Genomic DNA, 12,304 nt, shown 5'->3' on the forward strand with positions numbered 1-12,304 from the left:
TAGATGGGCCAGAAGGTCCTGTGAGGCACAAACAGTTACTGAATAAGGCCCAGTATGGGGTCTCATGGTGGGTTACAGCCAGGAAGATGTCTGGCTTGTCATGCTGAGGCATGCTGTCGGCACAGAGGTTAGCATTGCTTCCCCCCACAGTCCTACTTATAGTATGAAATTAGTTTTGACTGTAGAGTGGTAAGCTCCATTAGGGCAGGGGCTAAATAACAAAAAATTTACTGCACAGTCCTGCTTAGCACTGTACCGAACCCACCCAAACTCAAGTTGGCCGACCCGGGCTGCTGTTGGGGCTCAGGAGGGGCTGCTAAAACATCTAAGGGGCTGCTTTATTTCAAAATTAAATATGAATAAAATAAACAAGACACACAGGTATGCTCACATGCGTGTAACTGGGACACACAGGTATGCTCACATGGGTGTAACTGGGAGCTGTAAAAAATGAAAATAAGGCATCTGCCATAAAATATGTAAATAAAAATGCAATTAAAAAATGGGGGGAAAAAAGAAACCCACAAGATTTTCACAAAATAAGTCTCCAGACTCCGCGGAGGGGAAAATATCCAATCTTGATCCTGTGGTATACACCAGTTTATTTGCATCCCAGCATTAAATCTGAGATTATCTTAATCCCTGAAAATGGAGAAGGGTGTACAAATTCGGAGGCTTTGGCCCCTAGTTTTTCAGTTTGTCCAGTAATGTGGTAATTATATATTTGCTTGGTTAAAGTCCTTTCCGCTCCACACCAATATAGGAGTGGAGGTGAAAGCCTGTGTGTTGTTCCTGACTACGTGTGCCTCTGTAATTTTTAATCACCTTCTTGACACTGTCCTCTTCCTTTTGCCTCTTTTCATAACATGAAAAGTCATCAAAGAAGGAGGTGGCATGTCTGTAACTAGCTATGATTCAGAGAACTTGGCAAGCTTTTTCCAGGGGGACCACCTGTCGCTGAAATGATGGGTTTATTAAACTGTGCATGTTTTGTTTAAACAACATAAGGATGGGTGGGAGGGCCCAAGTACAATTCCATCTTGCACCTCTTTTTTTTCTTTGCATTATTTGCTCTTTGGGGCCTACTTTTTAAAAGTGCCATCCTATCTGCCACTGTGCCGCCCACTTGTTTCGCTTAGCTTAGTCATCCAGCTACCTCGGTGCAACCTTTTCGCCTAAAAACAATATTGTGAGGTGTTCAGTGTTCAGAATAGACTGGAAATGAGTGGAAATGAATGTTATTGAGGTTAATAATACTGTATGATCACAAATACCCCCAAATTCTGTGATTTTAGCTGTTTTTATGTTTTTTTCAAAATAATCCCGATCCAAAACAAAAACAAAAACCTGAAAGGGTGGTTTTGGCAAAACCAATCCAGATCCAAAACACGAACAGAGATCCACATCCAAAACCAGTATGGCCAGGAGCACCACCTGTGATTCTGAAGCCTCCCAGACGTTCCAGAAGGGTAGGCAAGTGATAACTGCAACCTCATACAATGCAAATTAATTTTCCATGATAACTGTAATCTACTATCTATCTATCTATCTATCTATCTATCTATCTATCTATCTATCTATCTATATATCTATGTGTTGCACAATAATGTAGAGATCCTGTGGCATCTACTAGTTTATTCTAAATTATTTGGATAACCTTTCTCATTATTAAATATTATTCTTCAAATCAAATTAGCTTTAATGTGATATATTCAGCTATGAATACTTTATTTGAACGCTCTGAAAAGTCCAAGTAATAATAACTGCCACTTTAGCTGTAATTCCTGCATGGTATATCAATGGCTGGTAACTTCCCATGTTGAAACAGCTTCCTCCAAGCAGCCTTTTACTCTAACCACAAAGAACCATTTCCTCCTCTGCTAGCTCGTTTCAGCGTTCCTACAACACATGCTGACTGTTTCAAGGAGATTTTTTTGTTTTGCTGGGAGACAAATTAATCTGAAATGTGCCAGATATCCCATCATTAGCCCTCACACTGCGACGATTTATAAATGTGAGCTTGGAAAAAAATGAGTGTCCTCTCAGCCAGAAATTGAGAAGTTTCAGCTGCTGGTTAAACATTAAGGAAACAGGCATATCAATCACCATTCCACTTCTTGACGTTGTATTATAAGCCTGCTGTGTTTTTCCATATAACATTATATATTTATCCAATTTTGTATGTGGGTAGAATAGGAGTAAAGGAAGAAGGTATTTTAAAAGGTATAATAAATTAATAAAGATTTGGATAGTAGACTGGTATGTTCTTTTCCTGATACATTTTTATATGGTTGAACCACCCTATTGCACGTTAATGTGATTATTGGCACCCTACAAAGACTAAAAACAGCAGGGCATTCCAGGCTGGAGAGAGAGTGGCAAGTGTTTGGATTGGGGTCAGAGAAAGTATCACACATTCAACTACCATTGTATTTAGGCGGTGAAGCAGCCAATGTTCAATGGTGTCTTTAATGGAACAACTCTCTCAGAAAAAAGAACAACAGAGACCATACAAATCAATTCTCATTTTTATCAAGAGTTTTAAGGAAAACCAAAAAGTATAAAGTACAAACACAAAGCTGATAAGAAATCGGTTAAGCATAATAGATGTGATTTCTCAGACTGAAGATCTTTGAACCTTGATGAGTGCTTGGATAAGGAAGACTTGTAAAATTAAGTATTAAAATCTAGAAGAAAAAGTAAGAATTAAAATCTAGAGAGCTGTAAAGCAAAACCTCTATGTAAGATACATACTTTATGCCATTATGGACCACTTTATTGATATATGTAGAGGGGTGCCATGTCATCAGCACTAGGACCGAGGAGCAGTGCCAAGTGCTGGAGCAAGAAAGGACACAGGGAAGAAGACTATGTCCGACGGGGGACATGGATATTTACCTGGAAGAGATGCTGTCTGGTCGCCAAAGTCCCATCATGGAAGAAGCTATGACCATTGCCTTTGGCCAAGTGAAGGTAGGATGCTGCTCTACTTTGGTGAAGCTTAGTCAATAGCCGTGTGGCAATTTGAAATTGGCACTGTCCGCAAGTCAATCAGAGCTCACAGCAGGACCATCTTAACGGCATTGTAGGCCCTGAGCAAAGCAGTCCATTGGTGCCCCTAATCACGTATTCATGGGAACCAATTAAAAAAAACCATAATGTGTCCTTTGTTCAGTCCTGCACCATATCTCCATATGCTTCCATACAGTGAATGGCTGTCAGTACTCTAATTGGTGGATAGCTCCAGCCATCTACCAATCAGCATGCTGACAGCCATTCACTGTCTGGCTGCAGGCTGGAAAGTAGGTAGAGAATGATGCCTTGCCATTCTGACTGTGTGACCTCCACCTACCCCTGCGTGATGGCCCCTAGATTTGTGGGTCCCTGGGAGGCTGCTCAGTGTGCCTATATGTTAAGATGGCCCTGACCAGCAGCCAATCAGAACTTCCCACAGCAAGCCAATCCAGGCTCACTGCATCATAGCGCTATCCCCTCATGGTGTTTTGTATTAGCAACTACGAGTCTCAGAAAGTCAGTCAGACAACAGTGTAGGAGCAGAGAAGCGATACTGAAGAAAAAGAAATGCTGCAGAAGTGAGAAGACCCATCGGAAAGAGGAAAGAAGAGAGAAGAAATGGAAGAGAAGAGACGCTGGATCACGAAAGAAGATGCCAAGTTCAAGATGCCCCACCATGGGACAGCCTGCACACGGCTCCTTATCATTTATCTAGCACCATCTAAAAGATAATAGCTAGAATCTGATTGGCTGCTATAGGCAACCTCTCCACTTCTAAAAAACCTTCACTTTAGTAAATATACCTCCCAGTCTGCGAGTTGTTACAGCAGTGTCAGTTGTTCTAGGGCCCTTTTGATGTTGTTCAGTAGATAGGCCCAACTGGGTGGCATACGATAAAAGGGAAGTGTCAGGAACTATAAGTGTCTGATTAGATCATGGCTGCAAGGTGTATGATTCGACACATGTGTGTATGCTCCCGCTATGCATTCACTTCAGTGGGAGCTGGCATGCACATGTGCCCTCCACCCATTGAAGTCTACGCAAGCTGGTTAGCATGGCAGCATGCTGCACTGAACGGTCCTGCTACTGAACGCTGCTATCTGCAGCAACAATATAGCAGGACACATCTGTATGTTGTCACATGTGAAGAACACATGTGATGGCCCACTCCTGGTGTGTCAGTATGGACCCCCGTGCTGTTACAACTGGAAACCTTTAAGTGCAATGCTGTAAAGTTACTGGAAAGAGAGAATTACTAAATCTAGACTGGACCCGCTACTGCAGTCTTATTTTATAGTCCCAATGGTTAAATTCACCTTAAACCGAACGACTGTTTCAGGAGATAAACTTTAAGAAGAAGTGCACTATTAAGCATAAAGGTTTATTGGGACCCCAATTGCAGAAATGATTTAACCGTAATTATTTCCAGACTTGCAATATATTGTGTTAAGTTGTCAAATGTTGAAATGTATTCTTATGCATTATTCTCAGTTACTATTGAATGTGATAATTTTCTCAAGTTCACAGCAGAGAGAGAGTGAGAGCTTCATCAATGTATCGGTTAACTAAATTCCTGCAAAAGAAATTGTAAAATATTGTCTGTGTGTAATCTAACCTAAATTGCAGTTGAGTTACTGTTGAAATTTAGGGGTATATTTAGTAAAAGTCGATTTTGGTCTATTTTTGATCGATTTTGTGTATCAGGGTCTAAATCACACATTTACTAAAAGATGATTTTTTAAATCCTTTAAAAAAAATCATACTGTATGTAAGTTAATGTGTTATTTATGGGCATATTTACTAAAAATTGATCTGGGTCGATTTTTGTTAGATGTTTGATCAATTTTGTATTTCAGGATCTAAATTCCACATTTACTAACACATGATTTTTTACTTTTTTTTTTAAACAATGTCAAAAATCATCTATTAGTAAATTTGTGATTTAGACCCTTAAACACAAAACTGATCAGAAATCAACCAAAATTGACTAAATATACCCCTTAGTATCATAGTTTTTTCCTGGTGCTAATTGCCATAATTCAGAGTTGCGCAGGCTACATAACCACCACTCTTAAGGAGTGTGTCCATATGCACTGAGAGGAACGTACATTTCCACCACAAGTTGAATCCTGAAGCCTTAACGAATAAAAAGACCTTTGCACCCAAAAGTTGTTTTGACAAAATGGGTATACAGTTCTCATTTAGACAGTTAAACGTTTGATACTGAGAATGTGGACACTGGGCCTGATTTATTAAGGATCACTAATCACTCCCGGGAGTGTCAGCACAGGAGTCAGAGGGGCATATGTTGAGCTCTGATTGGAAGAGCATACTGACTGGAATAGTCCACAAGCTCTCAACATGGCCCCTATCTGACTCTGCCCCCTAAATCCGTCTCCTATCTGTGTCTCCCAGCCTCTGTGCATAGCTCCTACATGTGTACACCACTTTCAATCCATCTCCTGCATGTCTCCCTCATCTCAGTCCATGTCCTACACGTGTCTCACACTCACAGATTATTTCCTGTATGTCTCTCCTTTCCATCTCAGTCCATCTTCTGTATGTGTTGCCCATCTGAGTCCATCACCTGCATGTGTATTCTAACCTCAGTCCATTTCTGGGTATACCACCTCAGTCAATCTCCTGTCTTTGTCTTCCAGCTTCCCTGAACATCTCCTGCCTGCGTCTAAAGGGGGGTACTCATGGAGAGATCCATGCTTAAAATCTAAGCAATCTGACTAGATTGCTTAGATTTTAAGCACAGATCACTCGTGTGTACCCCCTACAGCGATAGCGATGCGCATCCCTGCGCATTGCTATCGCTGGTGCTAGATTGGCCTAGATTGGGTCTCTATATATATATAGTGCTACACAGTATTTACTGTTTTGTGTTTTTTACTGTGTATTTCAGTCACCTCATACCGCTTTAATCCTCTGTTTGTGTCCTGTATTTACTGTCACATAAATCAGGGGGTTATTTGCAGGTGTTGTGTTTGTCTGGCTATATTGTACTGTTATGCTCTAAGGCTACATTCCCTATAATGTCTGCCACACAGGGCAGGAAATCCGCGGATGCTTCTGCATCATGCAGTGTTTGCACCGCAGATTTACCTGAGGGGGAAGTTTTAGCTGATGGTACAGGTACTGGGTGCCATACATCTCCCAGTCAGCCCGCAGCACCTGTGGCCAATCAGGATCCACCTTTGGCAGCGTTCTCAAGTATGCTGAATACGCTTGTGATGCGTCATACGCCCCATGTGGGGCCTCCTGTGCCATTGCAGCCACATATTGTCCCTGTAGTTAATCCGCCCTGGGCGGACACTCTGTCTACCCAGATACAACAATTAAATCAATCTTTGGTTAGACAATAGTCTACCCAACGCCCCTCTGGGGTCAAGGGATTATCTAAGCGGGCCGATACAGTGTACTGATACAGTCGCTTCTGACGAGGACCCTTCAACTCAGGTTGATTTTCCTTACCTAGTGGAGGCTATTAAGCTGATTCTACAAATTGATGAGGTAGATCCCACTACTGCGTCTAAGAAACCTGATAAGTTCAAATGTCAGAAGGTTACTAAAGAAGTCTTACCATATTCTGACCATTTAATTGACATACGTCAGGAATCCTTGTCGTCTCCAGGAAAGAAATTCTCCCTGTCTAAAAAAGATGCTAGCTCGTTATCCTATCCCTGCGGAGTTGAGTAACAAGTGGGAGACTCCACCGCCGGTGGACTCTCATGTCGCCCGTCTGGTGGTGTCATCTACTCTGCCTGTCACCTCACTGAAGGAACCGATGGATAAGCGTGTGGAGGGATGCCTAAAGTCTATTTACTCCCTTACTGGTGTGGTACATAGAACCGCTATAGCAGCCTCCTGGGCCACAAAAGGAATTGAAGCATGGGTTCAGGCATTAGAGGATGAGCTGCCTCAGGATTTTTCTGACACTGCCAGACAATATCTGTCTCATATTACCACCGCCTCCCACTATATTCAGGAGGCGTCCTCTGAGGCAGGTGTAATGGCGGCCAAGGCGTCTATTACATCTATACTGGCTTGCCGAATTCTGTGGTTGAGGTTCTGGAAGGTGGACCTAGACTCTAAAAAGATCTTGGAGGTGCTTCCTTTTAAGGGAGACATCTTATTTGATCTGAATAAGATTGTGACTGACTTGGCGACCGCTAAGATGCGTTTCCCCCAAGTACTAATCCTTCTGCACCGAAGGCAAAGAGTACCAAATTTTGTTCCTTTTGACCTCCAGGGAAAGCAAAGGGTCAGGCATACCTGAGACAAGCTTGTACTTCCAAAACCACTAAGTCCAAACCTAAACAATCTTGGGCCATCCATCAGCCTGCTTCCAAACCAGACAAAACTGCTGCATGACGAGGCGGCCCTCAGAGCCCAGGGTGGGAGGCCAACTTCTGCAGTTTGCCCAGGCCTGGTTACAGACCACTTCGGATGCATGGGTGCGGAAAGTTGTCTCTCACGGGTACGCAATCTCTTTCAATAGACGTCCCCTCGCCAGTTTTGCTTGACGGTTATCCCTTCGGATCCATTGAAAACGCAAGCTCTACACTTGGTTGTGTGATCCCTCCTGGACACAGGGGTGGTAATGCCGGTACCTCTGTCCCAGAGAGGCAGGGGATATTAGTCGACTCTGTTTCTAGTTCCAAAAACCAATGGGTCCTTTCGGCCTATACTCAACCTCAAATCATTGAACAATTTTGTGAAAGTGTCGAAATTCCGTATGGAAACTCTGTGCTGGCCATGGAACCCAAAGACTATATGGTATCCCTGGACATACAGGATGTTTACCTGCATATACCTATTAACATATCGCATCAGCAATATCTGCGGTTTGTTGTTGGCAACCTACATTATCAATTCCAGGCTCTGCCATTTTCTACTGGCCATGGCCGCTCGGATCTTCACCAAGGTCATGGCCGTAATGACGGTCCTTATCCGCCATCAGGGAATCAGGATCCTGCCGTATCTGGACGACTTGTTAATCCTAGCGAACTCCCAAGAGGTTCTCCTCAGTTATCTGGAGCTGATGGTACAATTCCTACAAGCCCACGGGTGGCTCATCAACTGGAAAAAGTCCTCGCTGGTGTCTGCTCGGAGAATGGTGCACCTGGGGGCACTGCTGGACACACACAGCCAAATACTTTTTCTGTCTCCGGAGAAAGTCCTGAAACTAAAGGACAGGATCAGATGCTTCCTTTCTCGCCCAAGGGTGTCGATACACTCGGCGATGCAAGTACTAGGCCTCATGGTATCGGCTTTCAACATGGTGGAGTACGCTCAATTTCATTCCCGCCCTCTGCAGAGGTTAATCCTTTCCAAATGGGATGGCCTGCCTCATCGGATCAGGTCTCAAATGATCTCCTTGTCTCCGGAGGTTCATCTGTCACTGAGCTGGTGGCTACAGGTCCAACAGTTGAGCAGTGGATGACCCTTCTGGATCCCCAACTGGGTCCTACTGACTATGGATGCCAGTCTGCGGGGTTGGGGCACAGTGCTGGAGCAACACTCTCTCCAGGGTCGGTGGACCAATGAGGAATCTCTCTTCCCGATAAACATTCTGGAATTGCGGACAGTGTTCAATGCTTTGAATCTGGCCATGCCTCTTCAAGTACAATCAGACTACGCCACCACAGTGGTGTAAATAAATCATCAAGGCAGCATTCGAAGCTGCATGTCAATGATGGAAGTGTCAAAAATCCTTTGTTGGGCGGAACGCCATCTGCCAGCAATATCGGCAGTGTTCATTCCCGGAATCCTCAACTGGGAAGCTGATTTCCTCAGTCGTCAGGATGTGCATGCCGGAGAGTGGAGTCTTCATCCGGAAGTCTATCAACTCCTACTGGACAAGTGGGGTCTACCAGATATAGACCTGATGGCGTCTCGACACAATTACAAGGTTCCAGTCTTCAGATCAAGGACAAGGGATCCTCAAGCATCATTTGTGGATGCACTGGCAATTCCATGGAACTTTCATCTGCCATACGTGTTCCCTCCAGTGTCACTCCTGCCCAGAGTACTACGGAAGTTCAAGCAAGAAGGAGGAATACTTCTAGTCGCTCCAGCATATCCCAGACGGCATTGGTTCACAGACCTACAGGGTCTATTGATCGAGCGTCCTCTTCTACTTCCTCAATGCCCAGCATCCTCGTTCAGGGCCCTTCTGTCTATCAAGACCTGGCCAGGCTGGCTTTGACGGCGTGGCTCTTGAAGCTTCTCTCCTGAGGGCCAAAGGATTCTCCGAGGCGGTAATCCAAACTAAGCTGAAGGCCTGCAAACCGGCTTCTGCACGGATTTATTACAGGGTCTGGAATTCTTACTTCACCTGGTGTGCTGCTAAGAATTACGATGCATACAATTTTAGAACTTCCAGACTTCTGGTTTTTCTGCAACAAGACCTGGATTTAGGCCTTCGTTTAGCTTCCCTGAAGGTTCATATCTCTGCCTTGTTGGTGTGGTTTCAGAGGAGGATTGCGTCTATTCTTGACGTTCATACTTTCACTCAAGGCTGGTCTTCTAGCTCCTGCTGCTTTCAAGGCCCATTCTACTCGGTCTGTTGGACCTTCTTGGGCATCCCGCCGAGGCGTGTCTGCTGAACAATTGTGCAAGGCGGCTATGTGGTCCTCAGTGAACACATTCATTAGGTTTTATGCCTTGGATACTTCCACCTCCCAGGATGCTTCCTTTGGACATTGGGTTCTTGTGCCTGCTACGGTGTGTCGCCTCCCATGAGGAACTGCTTTAGGACATCCCCAATGTATTTCCTGTGGAACACAGTGTATCCAGCTGCAGAAAAGATGATTTATGGTAGACTTACCATAGTTAAATCTCTTTCTGCCAGGTACACTGGGTTCCACAGGGCGCCCACCCTGACGCACTTAGCTTCTTTGGGTTTGTATGGCATTAACCGCTGGTCCCTTCTCCTGTTGTGAGAATGTGGTTCTGTGTGACTAACATCTGCCTTCTCTTTACCTGCTACTGCATTGGACTTGGTAACGAAACTGAGCTCCAGTGTCCGGAGGCGGGGTTACAGAGGAGGCTATGCAATGCAACATTTAGGAATCTGCATTCAGCAGCATCTCACTTACCAGCGCGCTGGTGTGCAGGCCTCCGGAGGTCACGGCCCCAGTTGCAGCTGCATGAATGCACTGTCCGTGAGCGTCATGTTCAGTGTCGCTAAGTACCCCTGAACCGCATCCAGTGTGTGCCCAGCTGTGTGCCGGCATCTGTCCAGCATGGGTGCCTCCATGACACCTGCACTCAGCTGATCCGGACATCCCATCCTGCACTGTGTTTGCACACAGAGCCCGGCAATCAATCACCGCAGAGCAAGGCGTATAAGTTCCAGTCCGTGGCTCAGTCTCATCGCCTCGGACAACGAGTCACTTTCAGTGTACAAGTTCTCCTGGTTCCTGTGTTCCTGTTTCCAGTGATTTCCTTGTTGTCATTCCGTCATTTTATCTTCAGTCTTCAGTTTGCTATGAACTCCAGCCACAGTCTGCCGCAACAACTTGCAGTAAAAGACTTTCTCCAGGTGTTTTTTCATTACTCAGCCTGTGCACATAATTACCAGCATCTAGCATTGTGCATTGCATTCAGTACTTAACAACTTGCTGTGTTAGAACTGTCTCCTGCTTGGGCCCTGCTTGGCTTAAAGAACGTGTGCTTCTACAGAGACTGTGTGCTTTTATTGCTATTCATTATATACCGGAGTTCCGTTTGCTACATCTGATCATTATTACCTTTACCGTTTATATCAAGTTTCAAGTTCATCTTCATTGCTCATTTGTTACCAGTGACTTTTGAAATACTAATTTCATCGGATTAAGTTATCATTCATTATTCCTGTCATCAGTTATACCAGTTACCCTTCATACATCATTTCTGTTGTTGCTGACTTCCAAGTCTATCATCAATTGTTTTCACTCATCTGTTTATCAGTTTGTTCAGTTGCTGTGTGAGCCCTGTGTGATAATAAATATCAAGCGCACATGCGCAGGACTTTTCTTCAGCCTCCTCGTTTCATCTATCACACCTACACTGACCCACTATTGCCCCCTCCGGGGACAGACATAACTACAGACCTGACAGTTTGTCTGAGGCCCATGGACCCGGACGGTGGTCAGAGTGTGGGGTCAGGGGCACTCCAAAGTTTGGTGTCACAACTGGATTGTCAAGAGGCTGCACAACAGCAGATTATACAATTTCTACAAGGGATGTTTTCCCGACTGGATACTCTGCAACAGTCTTTTGCAAATCCTCTCCCTCCAGCTTCATCTTCAGTTTCCATTCCAGTTTCCAGTTCCACAGCTTCCAGTTCTCCAGTTGCTCCTGTTTCAGTATCTCGTATTCATCTCCCTACACCAAGCAAATTTGATGGTAACCCTAAAATGTGTTGTGGGTTTCTGAACCAATGTGAAGTCCTCTTTGAGTTGCTGCCTCATAATTTTCCATCTCCCAGGGCAAAGGTCACATACATTGTGTCCCTTCTGTCTGGCTCTGCCTTGAACTGGGTCTCCCCGCTATGGGAACGAGCAAAAACTCTTCTGAATAACTACACAAAGTTTGTTGCTGCATTCAGATGCATTTTTGATGAGCCTGGTCGTACCACCTCTGCTTCCTCAGATCTCCTTCAGATTCGCCAGGGAACACGTACTGTGGGACAATATGTTATCCAGTTCCAGACATTGGCATCAGAAGTGAAGTGGAATAACCAGGCGTTGGTTGCCGCCTTCTGGCATGGTCTATCTGACCGTATAAAGGATGAGTTAGTTAGCCGAGATCTCCCAGAGCAACTGGAAGCCCTAGTTTCTTTATGTGTTAAATTGGATTTACGTTTACGTGAATGAGCCAGTGAACGTTCTCGAGGTGACCTTCGCAAGCATCGAGTTATGCCTCCAGTACAGTCCTTACCCATGACTCCTGATGAACCTATGCAGGTGAATAGGTCTCGCTTAAGGCCTGAGGAGCGGTCAAGAAGGTTAAGGGAAAGACTGTGTCTCTATTGTGCTGCTGCTGGTCATCTGATTGGTTCCTGTCCTGCTCGTTCGGGAAATGCCAGGTCCTAACTTGTAAAGGAGGAGTCAAGTTAGGAACTTAAAACAAAGCTCCTTCTTCCCAAGATCTCACTCTGCCTGTACCTTGGAAACACAGAATGGTCTTCAGTCTTTATCCGCCTTAGTGGATTGTGGTGCTGCTGGGAACTTTATCACACAAGCTACAGTGGACAGAATCCATCTCCCTGTCTCAAAGCTGTCTCGTCCAGTCT

The sequence above is a fragment of the Pseudophryne corroboree genome, chromosome 1, assembly GCF_028390025.1.
Source record: "Pseudophryne corroboree isolate aPseCor3 chromosome 1, aPseCor3.hap2, whole genome shotgun sequence".
NCBI lineage: Eukaryota > Metazoa > Chordata > Amphibia > Anura > Myobatrachidae > Pseudophryne > Pseudophryne corroboree.